Source organism: Neovison vison, chromosome 1 (genome assembly GCF_020171115.1).
Source record: "Neovison vison isolate M4711 chromosome 1, ASM_NN_V1, whole genome shotgun sequence".
Taxonomy (NCBI): domain Eukaryota; kingdom Metazoa; phylum Chordata; class Mammalia; order Carnivora; family Mustelidae; genus Neogale; species Neogale vison.
In genome coordinates this window covers 158,180,574-158,204,124 of record NC_058091.1, presented here as the reverse complement: position 1 = coordinate 158,204,124, position 23,551 = coordinate 158,180,574, and the positions used below count along the sequence as shown (strand labels likewise).

The 23,551-nt window shown below is 38.8% G+C and overlaps 1 non-coding gene across 1 annotated transcript; it reads right to left on the bottom strand.

Moving 5' to 3' along the window:
• Positions 1–12,254: 12,254 nt before the first annotated feature.
• LOC122897578 lies at positions 12,255–12,361 on the bottom strand. The gene has a single exon (XR_006382559.1). It is a non-coding gene; the product is annotated as a U6 spliceosomal RNA (small nuclear RNA).
• Between the last annotated feature and the right edge of the window lie 11,190 nt (positions 12,362–23,551).

Sequence of the window (23,551 nt, the reverse complement as noted above, 5' to 3'; positions counted from 1 at the left end):
ACGAGGTTTGCTTGTAATTAATGTAAACTTGTTATAGAAACTTGCGGTCATCTGACTCGATACTGATGTATTACTCCTCCTATTGTGATCTGCCTTATAAATGCTTGTAAGATGTGGAATAAAATCGGTACTGTTGGACATCATCCTCAGTTCTCCTCCTGCCCCCATCTCTTTGTCTCTTAATTTCTTTTCACCATCTTCTTACCCTCACGTTTCCTGGTCGATTTGTCATGCCGGACATGACAAGTGGCACCTGAACAGGGACCGTGAGCACATTTCAAGGGAGCACGCAAGTACAGGTGAGTGGTTATCAAGATTCTGGTAAGAGGAGCCCAGGTTGACAGGCGATGGCAGGAGTAAAATAATATGGAGCAGTCTCATTCTTTGGAACAGGATCATTTTGTTATGGCATCGCAGGCCCTTTTAAGGAAGAAGGGGTCTAAGCTCTCAAAGAAAGCCTTACAGCAATTTTTTGGTGTCATGTCTGATCTTTGTCCTTGGTTCCCTAACAGATTTCAACAGATTCTAACACAGATTATAACAAATAATACGAGCTTATTTGACTAAGTAAAAACTCTGAAGTTTCACATTTGCTACTGTTAACACAAAAGACAGGTTCATCCTAATTAAACCAACAAACTTAATTTAGTTCAAATACTGATTTATTGTCCACCTGGGCCCACTCCATTTTGAATGTTTACCTGAGACCCAGATGGAAGGATATGGAGTGGGAGGTGTTAGGTCCTTCAGGACAAGCACATGGTCCTCTAATTATCAATTGATTTTTAATTTCTTGCCCTATTTTATGCCAAATTTGTAAATTTACCACCTGATTCCCCCAACCTCTCACCCCCCCATCCCTTCAAAACCTTCAAGATTGTTTTTCAGAGTCCATAGTCTCATGGTTCACCTCCCCTTCCAATTTCCCTCAATTCCCTTCTCCTCTCCATCTCCCCATGTCGTCCATGCTATTTGTTATGCTCCACAAATAAGTGAAACCATATGGTAATTGACTCTCTCTGCTTGATTTATTTCACTCAGCATAATCTCTTCCAGTCCTGTCCATGTTGCTATAAAAGTTGGGTATTCATCCTTTCTGATGGAGGCATAATACTCCATAGTGTATATCGACCACATCTTCCTTATCCATTCATCCGTTGAAGGGCATCTTGGTTCTTTCCACAGTTTGGCGTCCATGGCCATTGCGATTAACATAATCTTTTGAACTGGCATGGGAAATAGCATATTTAACTTGTGGATAATGGGTTTTAGCATAAGACATTAAAGACATATGGTAGCTAGTTTTATTAGCATGAATTAAAGAACGGTCAACAGATAATTTTATACAAATATACAGAGGTGACTATCACATGTGGCTGAGTTTATGTTTTCCAAAAGAGGTTTTGTGAAGAGTCAGCAAATCCAAAGGTAATGCCTTAGGCAAAGGGAGTCCAGTAATTTCTGCAGTCTTAGATATTTTGAGTCCGAGGGTACCATTTGTTCTCATGTGCTGCCTGATGATTGAGGGTGATAAAAACGAAAAATTCCAAGATGTTTACAAAACTATCATTATGTCTGGTATGATTTATTCAGTGAGGTGTGTGCCCTGATCAAAGGAGATCTTGGTGAGTATATCCCAAGAGGGAAATACATTTAATTTCATAAGGTCTTATTTATTTGATCAAGAGATAGAGAACGCAGATCGTTGGAGGAGCAGACAAAGAGGGAGAATCGTAGGCAGACTTCCTGATGAGCAATAAGCCCAATGTGGGGTTTGATATCAAGACCCTGAAATTCATTCTGACAACCAGAAGCCCTGGAAAACACATTTTTTAACAAGATCTTTGCCACTGTGCATGCACCAACTGGCTGTAGAGGATATCTTCAGTGTATGTGAAGAACATAAATATAATAATAAGAGCATCTGATAACACATAGTAAATAGTTCTTGAATTAAATCCAACTACAAGTTGCAAAGTTTTCTATGGAAGATGGTGTAAGACCTCTGGGAATTAAATTTTTTATGTTTTTTGTTTTTGTTTGTTTGTTTGTTTTGTTCTGTTTTTCTAAAGATTATGGACCTGAAAAAATGGACATTAATTGTAAACTGCTTTCACAATTTCATAGAGGGCTTCCCATTAGTGTTTATTTATAAGTTTTCTATGGTGAGTGAAAGAATACAAAAATAAAAGATGGGGTTTCCAGAAGAGCTTGGAAGAACCAAATGGCCATAGTGCATTTCCACACCCTTGGCTATTTAAAACCATTGTATGCCCATTCTGACTTCCCTCATTCCTGAGAAGACTATTGACATGTTACAAGGACATTTGGATAGCAAAAGTTGGTACCAATAGGTCAGTTTTGGTGAAAACAATCTGTCCTCCTGATAACTGGCAGGAGTTGTTTTTGTTGGACTTAGTCCAATGTTATGGTATTGTTCCCCTCTCAAGTAGGTAATATTGGTTAGTACAGTATAGTCAGTTTGGAAGGTTTTTTTGTTTGTTTTGTTTTGTTTTTTGTCCTCCACCCCTTACTTCATGATACTTCAAAAAACGTGTTAGTATCAGTCAAAGCGGATTTCTTATAAATCAGTTCATGTTGTTATGAAATGAAATACTATTATGTCACCCTCCTGGGGCTCACATTCATAGATAATGTTAATAATATAGCAGAGTTAAGAATATTGTAATATTTAATATGTTTTTTTAAAACAGAATACAGTCATAGAAGTTTATACTGCTATTAAAGAAGTGTTGAGTCAGTTCATATTTAAGACAACTTAGGAAAGTATATCAAGTTTCTAAATAAAACTCTTTTCTGGAGAAATTCATGAAAGCTTCTACTAACTTTGTCACTAAAGCTACATCCTTAAAACAATTGGGTTAGGCACACACAACCAAATTAAATTGTGTACTATAATAAGCAAAAAGCCTATATTTAATTACTTTTTCTTTCATAAGCACATTCAGTGTTTGATTATTTCTTTCTTGTTCAAATAAATTGATAGGTAGAATAGATAGCTAGCCCTGGGGCATGTAGCTCTTGCCTTGCTTGTTTTAGTCTTATAATATCTGCTTATGTTTATTTTCCCAAGGAAGGTACTCACAAAAGAAATATTAATAATAAATACAAAGGGGAAGACCATAGATAAAATGTAGGAAATAGTTGAATAGTCAACTAACTGCAACATCCAGCCAGACATAAGAGACCATAAATCTATCATTTAGTTGAGGCCTAGTGAATTATTGGAACCTCTTAATTATCTCTGGAGATAAGTGGATTCCTTGAGTACTTAGATTTTAACTGAAGTGATAACAGTATCTAGACATAATTAGAATTGTTCCTTAGGAAATTTATGTTCTTTTTCAACTAACTATTGCAGCAAATAAATGGAATATTTTTATGAGTGCTTTTTTAGTAACTGATTACAGCAAGATGTTGCCTACATGTTGTAAAAATTTTGATTTTACTGGATACTGGAGAGTGTGTAAATCATGGTGGAGTACTTGGGAGAAATAAGAAGGGACTTCACTGAACATTTGAGGCATGATTGTCAATGTATAATGTTGATTTATTCAAGTGAATACATGTACATATTGGCTCTTGGGATCTACAGAGATGCTTAAGAAAGCTGAACATAGATTTACAGCAGTAATCTATGTTGTGCCTCGTAGAAGTAGTGACAAAAGAATGTTTGGATTTGGAACAACTGGGTAAAGGGGAATAATTGTCTTGCTAATAACTCTCAGTTCCAGGAAAAAAAAAATCAACATTCCTGGCATTAGGTTTTTGAACCAGTCAAATCAGGATTTTGCTGGATATGTTTAAGGGAATGATGAGTCCCAGGAAAATTAGGATTTTTGTATTTGGTGTGAGGTCTTCTGTGGCTTCAGGCTTTAATTGTTATTGAGGCAATTGATGAAGAGGTTTAGTTGTGTCTTTTTGAAATTTTTAGGCTCTGCATTGTTCTTGTTTTGTTTATCATTCTCTCAGTGATGATGTTAGAAGTGGAGCATAGGTTTTTGGGTACCTAGTTATATTAGGGGACTCTTGTTAATACTATCCCCCTTCTATATCAAGATAACTATATCAAAAACTAATGATGTACTATATGGTTACTAAAATAAAACAGAATAAAACTCTTTTAGGCACCAAAAAGAAAAAAAAAAAGAAAAGAAATAAATAAAGAAAGGAAAGGAGAAGGAAAGAAAGAAAGAAAAGAAAAAGGGGTAAAAAAGAGCAGATCACAAGGAGTATAAGAGATCATGTTCTTGTTCCTAAGGAAATTTTAAGGTGAAGTCTCCACTGGAGGCAAAATATATTGGCCCCTTAAATTTATACAACTGATCTCTACCTAATAATTCGATGGAAGGCATGTATTACATGGAGCACCGTGTGTGGTGCATAAACAATGAATTTTGGAATACTGAAAAGAAATAAAATTAAATTAAAATACAAAATAATAGGTTGACTGGACCTCTGGTACAGAGCAAAAATGATTTTTTTCTGTGAAATACCCCAGATTTATTGGTACTGGTTGACATATTTTTTTGTTCTTTTGTGTGTGTTTGTTTTGTTTTGTTGTTATTTTTAACTGCAAGGAGACTTTTGTCTTATAAGTGTGGGTCAAGTAGAGACAAAACCTCTGATACCTATCAGACTTTAGGAGTATTTCCATTTTTTTTAATTTAAATTAAATGAGCCAACCTAGAGTACATCCCATTCCATTAATTTTAATTATAGTTTCTAATTGGTTGTAGAAGCAAATAACCAGAGAATCCTTTGGAGTCCTGTTAATTCTGAGAGCAGCCTAAGGGAATAGATAAGGGGACACTTGAGTGTATGTGATTCATCTCTGGGAAAGCATTCTGATTATGAATCCATAGGAAACTGTGATGCGGGTGGCCGTCTTGATTTAGTACTTGGCGATGAAACTATTATTGCTCTACTGGGAAGAGCATGATGGATTTGTTGGTGATCTTCTTTGAAAGTTCTTTCCAAGTACACAACTAAGGTTATGTTTCCTATCAGACAGATTATATCCCATATTATTTTCTGCTAAGGATATAATACATTTACAAAAGAGCAGCTAAAGCAGGTTAGGTGATCTTATTTATTGTGTCTAATACAGGTTGACATAAGAAAAGAGCTTCCAGATAAACTTTAAAGTATAATAAAGATTCATCTTCTTGTTTCATAGTTTTGAATAATAGATCAATCAGAACAGCTAGGAAATACTCTAGAGATGAATTTTGTAAGATCAGAAGTTATTTGCATTTTTCTGTTTTATGAAAGGACTATATTGAATTATCTGTATTATACTCACATTTTTGCCATTCGTCTGTCTCAATGCATGTTTGGAGCTTCATCAGGTCCTACCAGATTGTGCATCAGCTAATAAGTTTCTAGCAGCCCAGGGTCATAAGCCCTGATAATGTGCTTTAACAAATTAAGACTCAACCCCCAAGAGGGAACAAGTAAAGGATGCCAATTTCCATCATTCCTATTCAACAAAACACTGCCTGTTCTAGCAATAAAACAACTAAAATAAATAAAAGGATACAGTGCATAAAAGAAAAATAAATTGTTCTGCTTGCATTTTTGTCCATATTTAAATAAAAAATCAAGGTATCTACCAAAAATACAGTATTTTGCATATTTCCTTTAAAATTTATTTATTTTTTTCAGCATAACAGCATTCATTGTTTTTCACCACACCCAGTGCTCCATGCAATCCATGCACTCTCTAATACCCACTACCTGGTTCCCCCAATGTACCACCCCCCACCTCTTCAAAACCCTCAGATTGTTTTTTCAGAGTACATAGCCTTTCATGGTTCACCTCCCCTTCCAATTTCCCTCAACTCCTTTTTTTTCTCCATCGCCCCCTGTCCTCCATGCAATTTGCTATGCTCCACAAATAAGTGAAAACATATGATAATAGACTCTCTCTGCTTGACTTATTTCACTCAGCATAATCTCTACCAGTCCCCTCCATGTTGCTACAAAAGTTGGAGGCATAATACTCCAGAGTGTATATGGACCACATCTTCTTTATCCATTCGTCCGATGAAGAGTATCTTGGTTCTTTCCACAGTTTGGCGACCATGGCAATTGCAGCTATAAATATTGGAGTACAGATGGCCCTTCTTTTCACTCCTTCTATATCTTTCGGGTAAATACCTAGTGGTGAAATAGCAGGGTCATAGGTAAGTTCTATTTCTATTTATATTTATTTTTTTTCCAATTTATTTATTTTCAGAAAAACATTATTCATTATTTTTTCACCACACCCAGTGCTCCATGCAAGCCGTGCACTCTATAATACCCACAACCTGATACCCCAACCTCCCAATCCCCCGCCACTTCAAACCCCTCAGATTGTTTTTCAGAGTATTTATTTATTGTTTTTTTTCCAATTTATTTATTTTCAGAAAAACAGTATTCATTATTTTCACCACACCCAGTGCTCCATGGAAGCTGTGCCCTCTATAATACCCACCACCTGGTACCCCAACCTCCCACCCCCCTGCCACTTCAAACCCCTCAGACTGTTTTTCAGAGTCCATAGTCTCTCATGGTTCACCTCCCCTTCCAATTTACCCAAATTCCCTACTCCTCTCTAACGACCCTTGTCCTCCATGCTATTGGTTATGCTCCACAAATAAGTGAAACCATATGATAATTGACTCTCTCTGCTTGACTTATTTCACTCAGCATAATCTCTTCCAGTCCCGTCCATGTTGCTACAAAAGTTGGATATTCGTACTTTCTGATGGAGGCATAATACTCCATAGTGTATATGGACCACATCTTCCTTATCCATTCATCCGTTGAAGGGCATCTTGGTTCTTTCCATAGTTTGGCGACTGTGGCCATTGCTGCTATAAACATTGGGGTACAGATGGCCCTTCTTTTCACGACATCTGTATCTTTGGGGTAAATACCCAGGAGTGCAATTGCAGGTTCGTAGGGAAGCTCTATTTTTAATTTCTTGAGGAATCTCCACACTGTTCTCCAAAGAGGCTGCACCAACTTGCATTCCCACCAACAGTGGAAGAGGGTTCCCCTTTCTCCACATCCTCTCCAACACATGTTGTTTCCTGTTTTGTTAATTTTGGCCATTCTAACTGGTATAAGGTGATATCTCAATGTGGTTTTAATTTGAATCTCCCTGAGGGCTAATGATGATGAGCATTTTTTCATGTGTCTGATAGCCATTTGTATTTCTTGATTGGAGAAGTGTCTGTTCATATCTTCTGCCCATTTTTTGATGTGTTTGTCTGTTTCGTGTGGGTTGAGTTTGAGGAGTTCATTATAGATCCTGGATGTCAACCTTTTGTCTGTACTGTCATTTGCAAATATCTTCTCCCATTCCGTGGGTTGCCTCTTTGTTTTTTTGACTGTTTCCTTTGCTGTGCAGAAGCTTTTGATTTTGATGAAGTCCCAGAAGTTTATTTTCGCTTTTGTTTCCTTTGCCTTTGGAGACGTATCTTGAAAGAAGTTGCTGTGGCTGATATCGAAGAGATTACTGCCTATGTTCTCCTCTAAGATTCTGATGGATTCCTGTCTCACGTTGAGGTCTTTAATCCATTTTGAGTTGATCTTTGTGTACGGTGTAAGAGAATGGTCGAGTTTCATTCTTCTACATATAGCTGTCCAGTTTTCCCAGCACCATTTATTGAAGAGACTGTCTTTATTCCACTGTATATTTTTTCCTGTTTTGTCAAAGATTAATTGACCATAGAGTTGAGGGTCCATATCAGGGCTCTCTACTTTGTTCCACTGGTCTATGTGTCTGTTTTTATGCCAGTACCATGCTGTCTTGGTGATCACAGCTTTGTAATAAAGCTTGAAATCAGGTAAGGTGATGCCGCCAGCTTTATTTTTGTTTTTCAACATTTCCTTAGCGATTCGGGGTCTCTTCTGATTCCATACAAATTTTAGGATTATTTGCTCCAGCTCTTTGAAGAATGCTGGTGGAATTTTGATCGGAATGGCATTAAAAGTATAGATTCCTATAGGCAGTATAGACATTTTAACAATGTTTATTCTTCTGATCCAAGAGAATGGAATGGTCTTCCATCTTTTTGTGTCTTCTTCAATTTCTTTCATGAGTGTTCTATAGTTCCTCAAGTATAGATCCTTTACCTCTTTAGTTAGGTTTATTCCCAGGTATCTTATGGTTCTTGGTGCTATAGTAAATGGAATCGATTCTCTAATTTCCCTTTCTGTATTTTCATTGTTAGTGTATAAGAAAGCCACTGATTTCTGCACATTGACTTTGTATCCTGCTACACTGCTGAATTGCTGTATTAGTTCTAGTAGTTTGGGGGTGGAGTCTTTTGGGTTTTCCATATAAAGAATCATGTCATCTGCGAAGAGAGAGAGTTTGACATCTTCATTACCAATTTGGATCCCTTTTATTTCTCTCTGTTGTCTGATTGCTGTTGCTAGGACTTCTAATAGTATGTTGAACAAGAGTGGTGAAAGTGGGCATCCTTGTCTTGTTCCTGATCTCAATGGGAATGATGCAAGCTATTTCCCATTGAGGATGATATTTGCTGTGGGTCTTTCATAGATAGAGTTGATGAGGTTCAGGAATGTTCCCTCTATCCCTATACTTTGAAGCATTTTAATCAGGAACGGGTGCTGGATTTTATCAAATGCTTTTTCTCCATCAGTTGAAAGGACCATGTGGTTCTTCTCTCTTCTCATATTAATTTGTTGTATCACATTGATTGATTTGCGAATGTTGAACCATCCTTGTAGCCCAGGGATGAATCCCACCTGATCATGGTGGATACTCTTTTTAATGTGCTGTTGGATCCTGTTGGCTAGGATCTTGTTGAGAATCTTAGCATCCATATTCATCAGTGATATTGGTCTGAAATTCTCCTTTTTGGTAGGGTCCTTGCCTGGTTTGGGGATGAGAGTAATGCTGGCTTTATAGAAAGAGTCTGGAAGTTTTCCTTCTGCTTCAATTTTTGGAAACAGCTTCAGGAGAATAGGTGTTATTTCTTCTTTGAAGGTTTGGTAGAATTCCCCAGGGAATCCGTCAGGTCCTGGGCTCTTGTTTTTTGGGAGGTTTTTGATCACTGATTCAATCTCGTTATTAGATATCGGTCTATTCAGGCTGTCGATTTCTTCCACAATTTTGGTAGTTTATATTTTTCCAGGAATGCATCCATTTCATCAGGTTGCTAAGCTTATTGGCATTAACTGTTCGTAATAACTTCTGATGATTGTTTCTACTTCCCTGGTGTTAGTTGTGATCTCTCCAATTTCATTCATAATTTTATGAATTTGGCTTTCTGTCTTTTCTTTCGGATTAGAGTAGACAGTGGCTTATTGATCTTATTGTTTATTCAAAAAAACAGCTTTTAGTTTCATTGATACGTTCTACTGTATCTCTGTTTTCTCCCTCATTGATCTCAGCTCTAATCTTGATGATTTCCCTTCTTATGTTTGGAGTTGGTTTGATTTGTTTTTGATCCTCCAGTTCTTTAAGGTGTAGAGAAAGCTGGTGTGTTCTGGATATTTCCATTTTTTGAGTGAGGCTTGGATGGCTATATATTTTCCCCTTAGGACCGCCTTTGTTGTATCCCATAGGTTTTGGACCCAAGTGTCTTCATTATCATTGGTTTCCATGAATTGTTTCAGTTCTTCTTTGATCTCCTGGTTGATCCAAGCATTCTTAAGCAAGGTGGTCTTTAGCTTCCAGGTGTTTGAGTTCCTTTGGAACTTTTCCTTGTGATTGAGTTCCAGTTCAAAGCATTGTGATCTGAGAATATGCAGGGAATGTTCTCAGTCTTTTGGTATCGGTTGAATCCTGATTTATGAGCCAGTATGTGGTCTATTCTGGAGAAGGTTCCGTGTTCACTTTAGAAGAATGAGTATTCTCTTGTTTTAGGGTGGAATGTTCTGTATATATCTATGAGATCCATCTGGTCCAATGTGTCATTCAATGCTCTTGTTTCTTTATTGATTTTCTGCTTCGATGATCTAATTCTGAAAGAGGCGTGTTAAGATCTCCTACGATTAGTGTATTCATATCAATATGACTCTTTATCTTGATTAACAGTTTTCTTAAGTAATGGGCTGCTCCCATATTGGGAGCATAGATATTTACAATTGTTAGATCATCTTGGTGGATAGTCCCTTTAAGGATTATGTAGTGTCCTTCTGTATCTCTGACTACAGTCTTTAGTTTGAAGTCTAATTTATCTGATATGAGAATCGCTACCCCAGCCTTCTTTTGAGTCCCATTGTCATGAAAGATGTTTCTTCACCCCTTCACTTTCAGTCTGCGTGTATCTTTAGGTTCAAAATGGGTCTCTTGTAGACAGCATATGGATGGGTCCTGTCGTTTTATCCAATCTGCAACCCTGTGCTGTTTTATGAATGCATTTAGGACATTCACATTGAGAGTGATTATTGATAGATACGTTTTTATTGACATCGAGTTACCTTTGAAGTCTTTCTTTCTGTAGACCATCTCTATATTTCTGTTCAATGCTATTCTTGGGATTTTTCCTCTTTTATAAAACTCCCCTTAATATTTCCTGCAGTATCGGCTTGGTGGTTGCATAGTCTTTTAAGCCTTGCCGGTCTTGGAAACTCTTTATCTCTCCATCCATTTTGAATGTCAGTCTTGCTGGATAAAGTATTCTTGGCTGCATGTTCTTCTCATTTAGTGCCCTGAATATATCTTGCCAGCCTCTTCTGGCTTGTCAGGTCTCTGTGAACAGGTCTGACGTTATTCTGATGGGCTTCCCTCTCTAAGTAAGGAGCCTCTTTGCCCTGACAGCTTTCAAGAGATTATACCTACAATTATAATTTCTCAATTTGACTATCAGGTGTCGTGATGTTTTTTTGGAGTGTATAATCTTGGGTGGAGACCGTTCAGCCTCTAGTACATGAACGCTGGTTTCATTCGCGAGATTTGGAAAATTTTCATGAAGGACTTGTTCCATGATATCTTCTTGACTTCTTTCTTTCTCCTCCCCTTCAGGAATTCCAATAATTCTGACGTTGGAATGCTTCATGGCATCATTTATTTCCCTGATTCTGCTTTCCTGGGATCTAAGCTGTTTGTTCCAGGCTTCCTCCTGATCCTTTCTCTCTGTTTGTCTTCCAGATTACTAATTCTATCTTCTGTCTCAGTTACCCTAGCTTTGAGAGAGTTTAGATTAGATTGGAACTCATTGAGAGCATTGTGAACCCCCTACCTGGTAGCTTTGAGCTCTGCCCTAACTTTGTGAACATCCTGTCTGGTCGCTTCAGTTCGGCCCTAATCAATTCTGTTTGGTCATCCATAGCTTTCTCCAACTTAGCTAATGCCTGGATAATTGTTAGCCTGAATTCTCTTTCCGACATATTGTCTATGTTGATAGCCGTTATCTCTGTTGCAGAAGGTCCATCCTCTGTATATTTCTTCTGTTGGGCATTCCTCCTCCTAATCATTTTGGTGGGAGAAGACTGAACAGATGTAGCTGGATGTATCAACTCTGGTGCAGTCAAGGTGCACCCTGGAACACTTCTGAGCAATAAGGATTCTCCACCCAAACGAGAGACAAAAGAAAAGAAAAACAAAAAGAATAAAAGGAAAAGAATAAAAAGAAGAAGAAAAAAAGATAAAAGAGAGAGAGAGAGACAGGAAAGAAAGGGAAGATGAAAGAGAAGGTTCAGCCCAGATGGGCCCCAAGATAAGATTTATGAAGTAGACAAACAAAAAGAGATAGAAAGACTATACAATTATATGGCAAGAGAAGGAAGTAAAGAAAAAAAATATGTATATGCAAATAAAGAAAGAACCTCGTCGAAAAGAACCACAAGTGTAAATTTTATATGCTATCAGGACAAATCAATAAACACAGAAACACTGGTGGAAGAAGATGGGAGAGTTCTTATAAATTCTCAGTGTGTGCGAGGAAGGTTGTTTTGATTCTTCCTGGATGTATCTTGATATCTTTGTTAAAGGACTCAACTTTCCTAAGATAAAGGGGATTAAAAATTGGTTTACCTATAGGGGTAGTATTGATTGGGGAAAGGGGATTACTTTGAAGTTAACTCTATATGAATATTAGGGGATAAAAATAAAAAGGAATATACTAGACTAAACTAAACTAAAATTTTGAAAAAAGGAATTCAAAAAATAAAAATGCAAAAGAAAAACATAGGTGTATGTATCAAAAAGCTCAGGTTATAAAGGTATTATGGAATTTGATGTACTGTGCAGCTCGCTGTGGTGGTAAATAGGTTAAAAAACCACGAATTTGCGTGTCATCCTTGCGCAGGGGCCATGCTAATCTTCTCTGTATCGTTCCAATTTTAGTATATGTGCTGCCGAAGAGAGCACGGTAAGTTCTATTTTTAATTTATTTTGGAATCTCCACACTGTTCTCCAAAGAGGCTGCACAAACTTGCATTTCCACCAAGAGTGTAAGAGGGTTCCCTCTTCTCTACATCTTGTCCAACACCCATTGTTTCCTGTCTTGCTAATTTTGGCCATTCTAACTGGTGTAAGTTGTTATCTCAATGTGGTTTTAATTTGAATCTCCCTGAAGACTAGTGATAATGAAGATTTTTTCATGTGTCTGATAGCCATTTGTATATCTTGATTGGAGAAGTGTCTGTTCATATCTTCTGTCCCTTTTTTTAATATGATGGTCTGTTTTGTGTGTGTTGAGTTTGAGGAGTTCTTTATAGATCCTGGATATCAACCTTTTGTCTGTACTGTCATTTGCAAATATCTTCTCCCATTCTGTGGGTTGCCTATTTGTTTTCTTGACTGTTTCCTTTGCTGTGCAGAAGCATTTGGTCTTGATGAAGTCCCAAAACTTCATCTTCGCGTTTGTTTCCTTTTTCTTTGGAGATATATCTTGAAAGAAGTTGCTGTGGCTGATATCGAAGAGATTACTGCCTATATTCTCCTTTAGGGTTCTGATGGATTCCTGTCTCATGTGGAGGTATTTTATCCATTTTGAGTTTATCTTTGTGTATGGTGTAAGAAAATGGTCAAGTTTCATTCTTCTACATATAGCTATCCAGTTTTCCCAGCACCATTTATTGAAGAGACTGTCTTTTTTCCACTGTGTATTTTTTCCTGCTTTGTGAAGATTATTTGCCAAAAAGTTTTGGGTCCATTTCTGGGCTCCCTACTCTGTTCCACTGGTCTATGTGTCTGTTTTTATGCCAGTACCATGCTGTCATGGTGTTCACAGCTTTGCAGTAAAGCTTAAAATCATTTAACATGATTCCCCCAGTTTTATTTTTGTTTTTCCAAATTTCCTTAGTGATTTGGGGTCTTCAGATTCCATACAAATTTTTGGATTATTTGCTCCAGCTCTTTGAAGAATACTGGTGGAATTTTGATCAGATTTGCATTAAAAGTATAGATTGCTCTAGGCAGTATAGACATTTTAACAATGTTTATTTTTTCCAATCCAAGAGCATGGAATGGTCTCCCATCTTTTTGTGTCTTCTTCAATTTCTTACACGAGTGTTCTGCAGTTCCTTGAGTAAAGATCCTTTCCTTCTTTGGTTAGGTTTATTTTCAGGTATCTTATGGTTCTTGGTGCTATAATAAATGGAATCAATTCTCTAATTTCCTTTTATGTATTTTAATTTTTAGTGTATAAGAAAGCCCATGATTTCTGTACCATTGACTCTGTAGCCTGCCACATTGCTGAATTGCTGTATGAGTCCTAGTAGTTTGGAGGTGGAATATTTTGGATTTTCCAAATAAAGAAACATACCTTCTACAAAGAAAGAGAGTTTGACTTCTTCTCTACCAATTTGGATACCTTTTATTTTTGTTGATGTTGTTGTTGTCTGATTGCTGTTGCTAGGACTTCTAATACTATGTTGAACAAGAGTGGTGAGAGTGAGTATCCTTGTCATGTTCCTGATCTCAATGGGAAGGCTGCAAGTTTTTTCGCATTGAGGATGATATTTGCTGTGGGTCTTTCATAGGTAGATTTTATGAGGTTCAGGAATGTTCCCTTTATCCCTATATCTTGATGCGTTTTAATCAGGAATGGATGCTGTATTTTGTCAAATGCTTTTTCTGCATCAATCGAGAGGACCATTTGGCTCTTCTCTCTTCTCTTATGGATTTGTTCTATCCCATTGATTGATTTGTGAATGTTGAACCATATTTGTAGCCCAGGAATGAATTCCACCAGGTCATGGTGGATAATCTTTTTAATATGCTGTTGGATCCTATTTGCTAGGATCTTGATGAGAATCTTAGCATCCATATTAATCAGGGATATTGGTCTGAAATTCTCCTTTTTTGGTAGGGTCGTTGCCTGGTTTGGGAATCATGGTCATGCTGCCTTCATAGACGTGTCTGGAAAATTTTCTTCTGCTTCAATTTTTTGAAACATCTTCAGGAGAATAGGTGTTATATCTTCTTTGGAAGTTTGGTAGAATTCCCCAGGGAATCAATCAGGTCCTGGGCTCTTGTTTTTTGGGACGTTTTTGATCACTGCTTTAATCTCGTTACTAGATTTTGGTTATTCACGTTGTCAATTTCTTCTTGGTTCAATGTTGGTTGTTTATAGTTTTCCAGGAATGCATCCATTTCATCTAGGTTGCTTAGCTTATTGGCATATTAATGTTAATAATAACTTCTGATGATTGTTTCTACTTCCTTGGTGTTAGTTCTGATCTCTCCCTTTTCATTCATAATTTTACCAATTTTGGCTTTCTCTCTTTTCTTTTGGATTACATTGGCCAATGGCTTATCGATCTTCTGGATTCTTTCAAAAAACCAGCTTCCAGTTTCATTGATGCATCCTACTGTATATCTGGTTTCTACCTCATTGATCTCAGCCCTATTCTTGATTATTTCCCTTCTTACATGTGGATTTGGTTTGATTTGTTGTTGATTCTCCAGTTCTTTAAGGTTAGAGACAGCTGGTGTGTTCTGGATTTTTCAATTTTTTGAGAGAGGCCAAACAGAGATGGCTATGTATTTCCCCCTTAGGACCGCCTTTGCTGTATCCCATAGGTTTTGGACCAAGGGAAATTAATTTTTGTTGGTTTCCATGAATTGTTTCAGTTCTTCTTTGATCTCCTGGTTGATCCAAGCATTCTTAAGCAAGGTGGTCTTTAGCTTCCAGGTGTTTGAGTTCCTTCGGAACTTTTCCTTGTGACTGAGCTCCAATTTCAAAGCATTGTGATGTGAGAATATGCAAGGAATGTTCTCAGTCTTTTGGTATCGGTTGAGTCCTGATTTTTGACCCAGTATGTGGTCTATTCTGGAGAAGGTTCCATGTACACTTGAAAAGAAGGAGTATTCTGTTGTTTCAGGATGGAATTTTCTGTATATATCTATGAGGTTAATTTGGTCCAATGTGTCATTCAATGCTCTTGTTTCTTTATTGATTTTCTGCTTCAGTGATCTGTCTATTTCTGGGAGAGGTGTGTTAAGTTCTCCTACTATTAATGTATTCATATCAATATGACTCTTTATCTTGATTAACAGTTTTCTTATGTAATTGGTTGCTCTCTTGTTGGGGGCATAGTTATTTACAATTATTAGATGACCTTGATGAATAGTCCCTTTAGGAATGATGTTGTGTCCTTCTGTATCCCTGACTACAGTCCTTTGTTTAAAATCTAATTTATTGGGGGAGGAGTCAAGATGGCGGAGAAGTAGCAGGCTGAGACTACTTCAGCTAGCAGCAGATCAGCTAGAGAGCTTATCTAAAGATTGCAAACACCTCCAAATCCATCGGCAGATCGAAGAGAAGAAGAACAGCAATTCTAGAAACAGAAAAACGACCACTTTCTGAAAGGTAGAACTGGCGGAGAAGTGAATCCAAAGCGACGGGAAGATAGAACCCGGGGTGAGGGGCCGGCTCCCGGCAAGCGGTGGAGCAACGGAGCGCAAAATCAGGACTTTTAAAAGTCTGCTCCGCTGAGGGACATCGCTCCAGAGGCTAAACCGGGGAAAAGCCCACGTGGGGTCAGCGTGGCCTCAGGTCTCACAGGGTCACAGAAGGATCAGGGGTGTCTGAGTGTTGCAGAGCTTGCGGGTATTGGAACGGGAAAGCCGGCTGCAGAGACAGAGCCGACAGTAAGCTCACAGCTCGGTGTTGCCTTGAACCAGTTGCAGGCTCGGTGAGCTCAAAGCGCGGCTGGATGTTAGGCAGACGGGTTACTAGGAGCTGTTCACTGAGGGCGCACTGGGGAGCGGGGCCCCGGGCTCTTGGCTCCTCCGGGCCGGAGAACAGGAGGCTGCCATTTGTATTCCCATCCTCCGGAACTCTACGGAAAGCGCTCAGGAACAAAAGCTCCTGAAAGCAAAGCTGAGCGGATCACTCAGCCCGGCCCCTGGTAAGGGCGGTGCAATTCCGCCTGGGGCAAGACACTTGAGAATCACTACAACAGGTCCCGCCCCCAGAAGATCAACAAGAAATCCAGGCAAGACCAAGTTGACCTACCAAGGAGTGCAGTTTCAATACCAAGGAGAGCAGCAGAATTCCAGAGGAGAAAACAAACCACGGAACTCATGGCTTTCTCTCTGTGATTTGTTAGTCTTGCAGTTAATTTAATTATTTTCTTTTTCATTTTTTTTCTCTTCTTCTGCTAATTTTTTTTTAACTTTTACCCTTTTCCTTTTTAACGTTTTTTAACTAGTTTATCTAATATATATATATATATATATATATATTCTTTTTTATACTTTTCTTTATTCGTTTTCTTTTTTATTCTTTTTATTTTTGAACCTCTTTTTATCCCCAAAGCAGAAGAGATCCCAATATCTTCAATCTCTTTTTTTAATTCTTGATTGAATTTTTAATTCAATCTATTTTTTAATTCTTTTTTTCTTTTTTTCTTTCTTTCTTTTTGAAACTCTTTTTATTACCATTCAGAAGAGATCCCAATCAGAAGAGATTGGGAGATCCCAATCAGAAGAGATCCCAATCAGTGGAGATCCCTCACCCAATCGTGTGGGGAGAATTCGAGAGATAAGTGACACCATAAGATGAAACTACATTTCAATAATTGGGATTCCAGAAGAAGAAGAAAGAGAGAGGGGAGCAGAAGGTATACTGGAGAGAATTATTGGGGAGAATTTCCCCAATATGGCAAAGGGAACGAGCATCAAAATTCAGAAGGTTCAGAGAACGCCCCTCAAAATCAAAAAGAATAGGCCCACACCCCGTCACCTAATAGTAAAATTTAGAAGACTTAGTGACAGAGAGAAAATCCTGAAAGCAGCCCGGGAAAAGAAGTCTGTAACATACAATGGTAAAAGTATTAGTTTGGCAGCTGACTTATCCACAGAGACCTGGCAGGCCAGAAAGAGCTGGCATGATATTGTCAGAGCACTAAACGAGAAAAACATACAGGCAAGAATACTATATCCATCTAGGCTATCATTGAAAATAGAAGGAGAGATTAAAAGCTTCCAGGACAAACAAAAACTGAAAGAATTTGCAAACGCCAAACCAGCTCTACAGGAAATACTGAAAGGGATCCTCTAAGCAAAGAGAGAGCCTACAATGGTAGATCAGAAAGGAACAGAGACAATATACAGAGACAATATACAGTAACAGTCACCTTACAGGCAATACAATGGCAGTAAAATCATATCTCTCAATAGTCAGCCTGAATCTTAATGGGCTAAAAAGACACAGGGTATCAGAATGGATAAAAAAACAAAACCCATCTCTATGTTGCCTCCAAGAAACTCATTTTAAGCCCGAAGACTCCTCCAGATTTAAAGTGAGGGGGTGGAAAAGAATTTACCATGCTAATGGACATCAGAAAAAAGCAGGAGTGGCCATCCTTATATCAGATCAATTAGATTTTAAGCCAAAGACTATAATAAGAGATGAGGAAGGACACTATATCATACTCAAAGGGTCTGTCCAACAAGAATATCTAACAATTTTAAATATCTATGCCCCCAACGTGGGAGCAACTAACTATATAAACCAATTAATAACAAAATCAAAGAAACACATCAACAATAATACAATAATAGTAGGGGACTTTAACACTCCCCTCACTGAAATGGACAGATCATCCAAGCAAAAGACCAACAGGGAAATAAAGGCCTTAAATGATACACTGGATGAGATGGACATCACAGATATATTCAGAACATTTCATCCCAAAGCAACAGAATACACATTCTTCTCTAGTAGACATGGAATATTCTCCAGAATAGATCACATCCTCGGTCCTAAATCAGGACTCAACCGGTATCAAAAGATTGGGATCATTCCCTGCATATTTTCAGACCACAGTGCTCTGAAGCTAGAACTCAACCACAAGAGGAAGTTTGGAAAGAACCCAAAGACATGGAGACTAAACAGCATCCTTCTAAAGAATGAATGGGTCATCCGGGAAATTAAAGAAGAATTGAAAAAAATCATGGGAACAAATGATAATGAAAACACAATGGTTCAAAATCTGTGGGACAGAACAAAGGCAGTCCTGAGAGGAAAATATATAGTGGTACAAGCTTTTCTCAAGAAACAAGAAAGGTCTCAGGTACACAACCTAACACTACACCTAAAGGAGCTGGAGAAAGAACAAGAAAGAAACCCTAAGCCCAGCAGGAGAAGAGAAATCATAAAGATCAGAGCAGAAATCAATGAAATAGAATCCAAAAAAGAAAAAAAAAACCAAAAACAATAGAAAAAATCAATGAAACTAGGAGCTGGTTCTTTGAAAGAATTAATAAAATTGATAAACCCCTGGCCAGACTAACCAAAAAGAAAAGAGAAAGAACCCAAATAAATAAAATCATGAATGAAAGAGGAGAGATCACAACAAACACCAAAGGAATACAAACTATTATAAGAACATACTATGAGCAACTCTACGCCAACAAATTTGACAATCTGGAAGAAATGGACGCATTCCTAGAAACACATAAACTACCACAATTGAACCAGGAAGAAATAGAAAGCCTGAACAGACCCATAACCAGTAAGGAGATTGAAACAGTCATTAAAAATCTCCAAACAAACAAAAGCCCAGGGCCAGACGGCTTCCCGGGGGAATTCTACCAAACATTTAAAGAAGAACTAATTCCTATTCTCCTGAAACTGTTCCAAAAAATAGAAGTGGAAGAAAACTTCCAAACTCATTTTATGAGGCCAACATCACCTTGATCCCAAAACCAGACAAGTAACCCATCAAAAAAGAGAGGTATAGACCAATATCCTTGATGAACACAGATGGGAAAATTCTCACCAAAATCCTAGCCAATAGGATTCAACAGTACATTAAAAGGATTATCCACCATGACCAAGTGGAATTTATCCCAGGGCTGCCAGGTTGGTTCAACATCCACAAATCAATGTGATACAACACATCAATAAAAGAAAGAACAAGAACCATATGATACTCTCAATAGATGCTGAAAAAGCATTAGACAAAGTACAGCATCCCTTCCTGATCAAAACTCTTCAAAGTGCACGGAGAGAGGGCACATACCTCAATATCATCAAAGCCATCTATGAAAAAACCACTGCCAATATCATCCTCAATGGAGAAAAACTGAAAGCTTGTCCACTAAGGTCAGGAACACGGCAGGGATGTCCTTTATCACCACTGCTATTCAACATATTACTAGAAGTCCTAGCCTCAGCAATCAGACAACAAAAGGAAATTAAAGGCATCCAAATCAGCAAAGAAGAAGTCAAATTATCACTCTTCGCAGATGATATGATACTCTATGTGGAAAACCCAAAAGACTCCACTCCAAAACTGCTAGAACTTGTACAGGAATTCATTAAAGTGTCAGGATATAAGATCAATGCACAGAAATCAGTTGCATTTCTCTACAACAACAAGACAGAAGAAAGAGAAATTAAGGAGTCAATCCCATTTACAATTGCACCCCAAACCATAAGATGCCTAGGAATAAACCTAACCAAAGAGGCTAAGGATCTATACTCAGAAAACTATAAAGTACTCATGAAAGAAATTGGAGGAAGACACAAAGAAATGGAAAAATGGAAGATGACGGGGTAGTAGTAGGAGGCGCCTTTTCAGCTGGTACCCCAAAGTGAGCTGATTACCTACCAAAGAACTCCGATCACCCATGAAATCAGCCTGAGATCAGAATTATACATGTCTGGATCTCTACAGGGGCAGAAGAAGCCAGTGAGCATGTAAAGCGGATTGGGAACAGCGGACTGATATCGGCAGATAAACAAAAGGGGGAGGGAGCCACCAGTGGAGACTGGTGGGAAAGTAATACCCCAATATGAGCTAGAGTGCCCTGCGTCTGGGGACCAGCATTAACTTGGAGACTGGTTGAAAGCACTCCAAAAGAGCAAAGGATCGCGGGGGGAAATTGTGGGAATCAGGGTGGCTAGGGACAGGGGCTTAAGTCCCCGGTCCCAGACGGCCTCCCCGGTGCTGAGGCAGAGAGAGTGTGGCGGAGAAACCAGCTCCTGGTGGCTAAGCCACCAGCGCGCCCCAGAGCGCATGGGTTCCGGCTCCTGTGATGGGATGGGAGCCTCGCTGGTCTGCAGAACACGCGCTAGCCCTACCACAAAGCTCGAGATACGCGTGCACTACCCTCAAGCTCCCCTGAGTTACAGAGGCCCGGCCGGCACTCTTTGACCCACGCCATTGTTTCAAAGCCTAAGCTGTGTGTATGTGAAACTCTTCCCCTGACAGAGGCACGCAAAAGCCCAGCCTGGGGCTCACGGATCTGCGCCCCCTTCTCAGTGCCCCAGACGCGCGCCCAACCCACAGCCGCCTCTGAAAAGAGGTGCGGGCAATCCGGGCACTCCCAGCCCGGGCCGGCAGCAAAATCTCAGTGTGCGATCACTGCTTGGAACCTCTCTGGTGGTCGGGAACTCCCAGACAGCCGCCACTGCCTTGGCTTTGCGTACGAGCAAAAGATCCTGCGCCCCCCGGTTCTGCAACTTGGAACCTGCACTGCAAGCGGCCAAGGGGGAATTTATTCAGCTTCTGCACCCAGACTGAGGCTTCTCTCTGAGACGGAGATCAGGGTGTGGTTTGATTTCTTCTAATACTACAAAAACCATCAAAGGCGGTCAAGGTGAGATGGAAAAAAGGGAACAAGCAAAAAACCTCCAGAGAACAAAAGCCTGAAAAATACCAGTTTCCCCAGAGCCCACCCCCTTGAGGGGGGCGGGGGGACTCAACTCAGGAAACATCATTGACTGACAACCCATGTGGCAGGCCCCTCCCCCAGAAAACAAACCAAGAAAGAAAAAAAAACAGGACTACAAGAGAACCACCACTACTTCATAGGAAAACTTGTATTGTTTACTCGTTTCCACTTTTCCGATTCATATATATATATATTTTTACACATAGGTAATGTTTGTAACCTATTTACCATCACAGCGAGCTGTACAGTACATCAAATTCCATAATACCTTTCTAACCTGAACTTTTTGATACATACACATATGTTTTTCTTTTGCATTTTTATTTTTTGAATTCCTTTTTTTAAAATTTTAGTTTAGTTTAGTCTAGTATATTCCTTTTTATTTTTATCCTCTAATATTCATATAGAGTTAACTTCAAAGTAATCCCCTTTCCCCAATCAATACTACCCCTATATGTAAACCAATTTTTAATCCCCTTTATCTTAGGAAAGTTGAGTCCTTTAACAAAGATATCAAGATACATCCAGGAAGAATCAAAACAACCTTCCTCGCACACACTGAGAATTTATAAGAACTCTCCCATCTTCTTCCACCAGTGTTTCTCTGTTTTATGTGTTTGTCCTGATACCATATAAATTTTACACTGGTGGTTCTTTTTGACGAGGTTCTTTCTTTATTTGCATATATATATATATATATATATATATATACATATATATGTATAGATATATATATTTTTTTACTTTCTCTTGCCATATAATTGTATCAGTCTTTTTATCTCTTTTTGTTCATCTACGTCGTAAATCTTACCTTGGGGCCCATCTGGACTGAACCTTCTCTTTCATCTTCCCTTTCTTTCCTGTCTCTATCTCTCTCTTTTTTTTTCTTATTTTCCTTTTTTTCTTTTTCTCTTTCATTTCTTTTGTCTCTCGTTTGGGTGGGGAATCCTTATTGCTCAGAAGTGTTCCAGAGTGCACCTTGACTGCACCAGAGTTGATACATCCAGCTACATCTGTTCAGTCTTCTCCCACCAAAATGAATAGGAGGAGGAATGCCCAACAGAAGAAATATACAGAGGATGGACCTTCTGCAACAGAGCTAGCGGCTCTCAACATAGACAATATGTCAGAATGAGAATTCAGGGTAACAATTATCCAGGCAATAGCTAGGTTGGAGAAAGCCATGAATGACCAAACAGAATTGATTAGGGCCGAACTGAAAGCGACCAGACAGGATGTTCACAATGTTAGGGCGGAGCTTAAAGCTACCAGGGAGGAGGTCCACAATGCTCTCAATGAGTTCCAATCTAATCTAAACTCTCTCAAAGCTAGGGTAACTGAGACAGAAGATAGAATTAGTGATCTGGAAGACAAACAGGTAGAGAGAAAGGATCAGGAGGAAGCCTGGAACAAACAGCTTAGATCCCAGGAAAGCAGAATCAGGGAAATAAATGATGCCATGAAGCATTCCAACGTCAGAATTATTGGAATTCCTGAAGTGGAGGAGAAAGAAAGAAGTTTAGAAGATATCGTGAAACAAGTCCTTCATGAAAATTTTCCAAATCTCGCGAATGAAATCAGCGTTCATGTACTAGAGGCTGAACGGTCTCCACCCAAGATTATACATTCCAAAAAAAAGACACCATATAGTCAAATTGAGGAATTATAATTGTAGGTATAATCTCTTGAAAGCTGCCAGGCAAAGAGGCTCCTTACTTACAGAGGGAAGCCCATCAGAATAACGTCAGACCTGTCCACAGAGACCTGGAAAGCCAGAAGAGGCTGGCAAGATATATTCAGGGCACTAAATGAGAAGAACATGCAGCCAAGAATACTTTATCCAGCAAGACTGACATTCAAAATGGATGGAGAGATAAAGAGTTTCCAAGACCGGCAAGGCTTAAAAGACTATGCAACCACCAAGCCGACACTGCAGGAAATATTAAGGGGGGCTCTATAAAAGAGGAAAAATCCCAAGAATAGCATTGAACAGAAATATAGAGACAGTCTACAGAAAGAAAGACTTCAAAGGTAACTCGATGTCAATAAAAACGTATCTATCAATAATCACTCTCAATGTGAAAGGCCTAAATGCACCCTTAAAACGGCACATGGTTGCAGATTGGATAAAACCACAGGACCCATCCATATGCTGTGTACAAGAGACCCATTTTGAACCTAAAGATACACACAGACTGAAAGTGAAGGGATGGAGAAGCATCTTTCATGCCAACTGGCCTCAAAAGAAGGCCAGGGTAGCGATTCTCATATCAGATAAATTGGACGTCAAACTAAAGACTGTAGTCAAAGATACAGAAGGACACTACATAATCCTTATAGGGACTATCCACCAAGATGATCTAACAATTGTAAATATCTATGCTCCCAATATGGGAGCAGCCAATTACTTAAGAAAACTGTTAA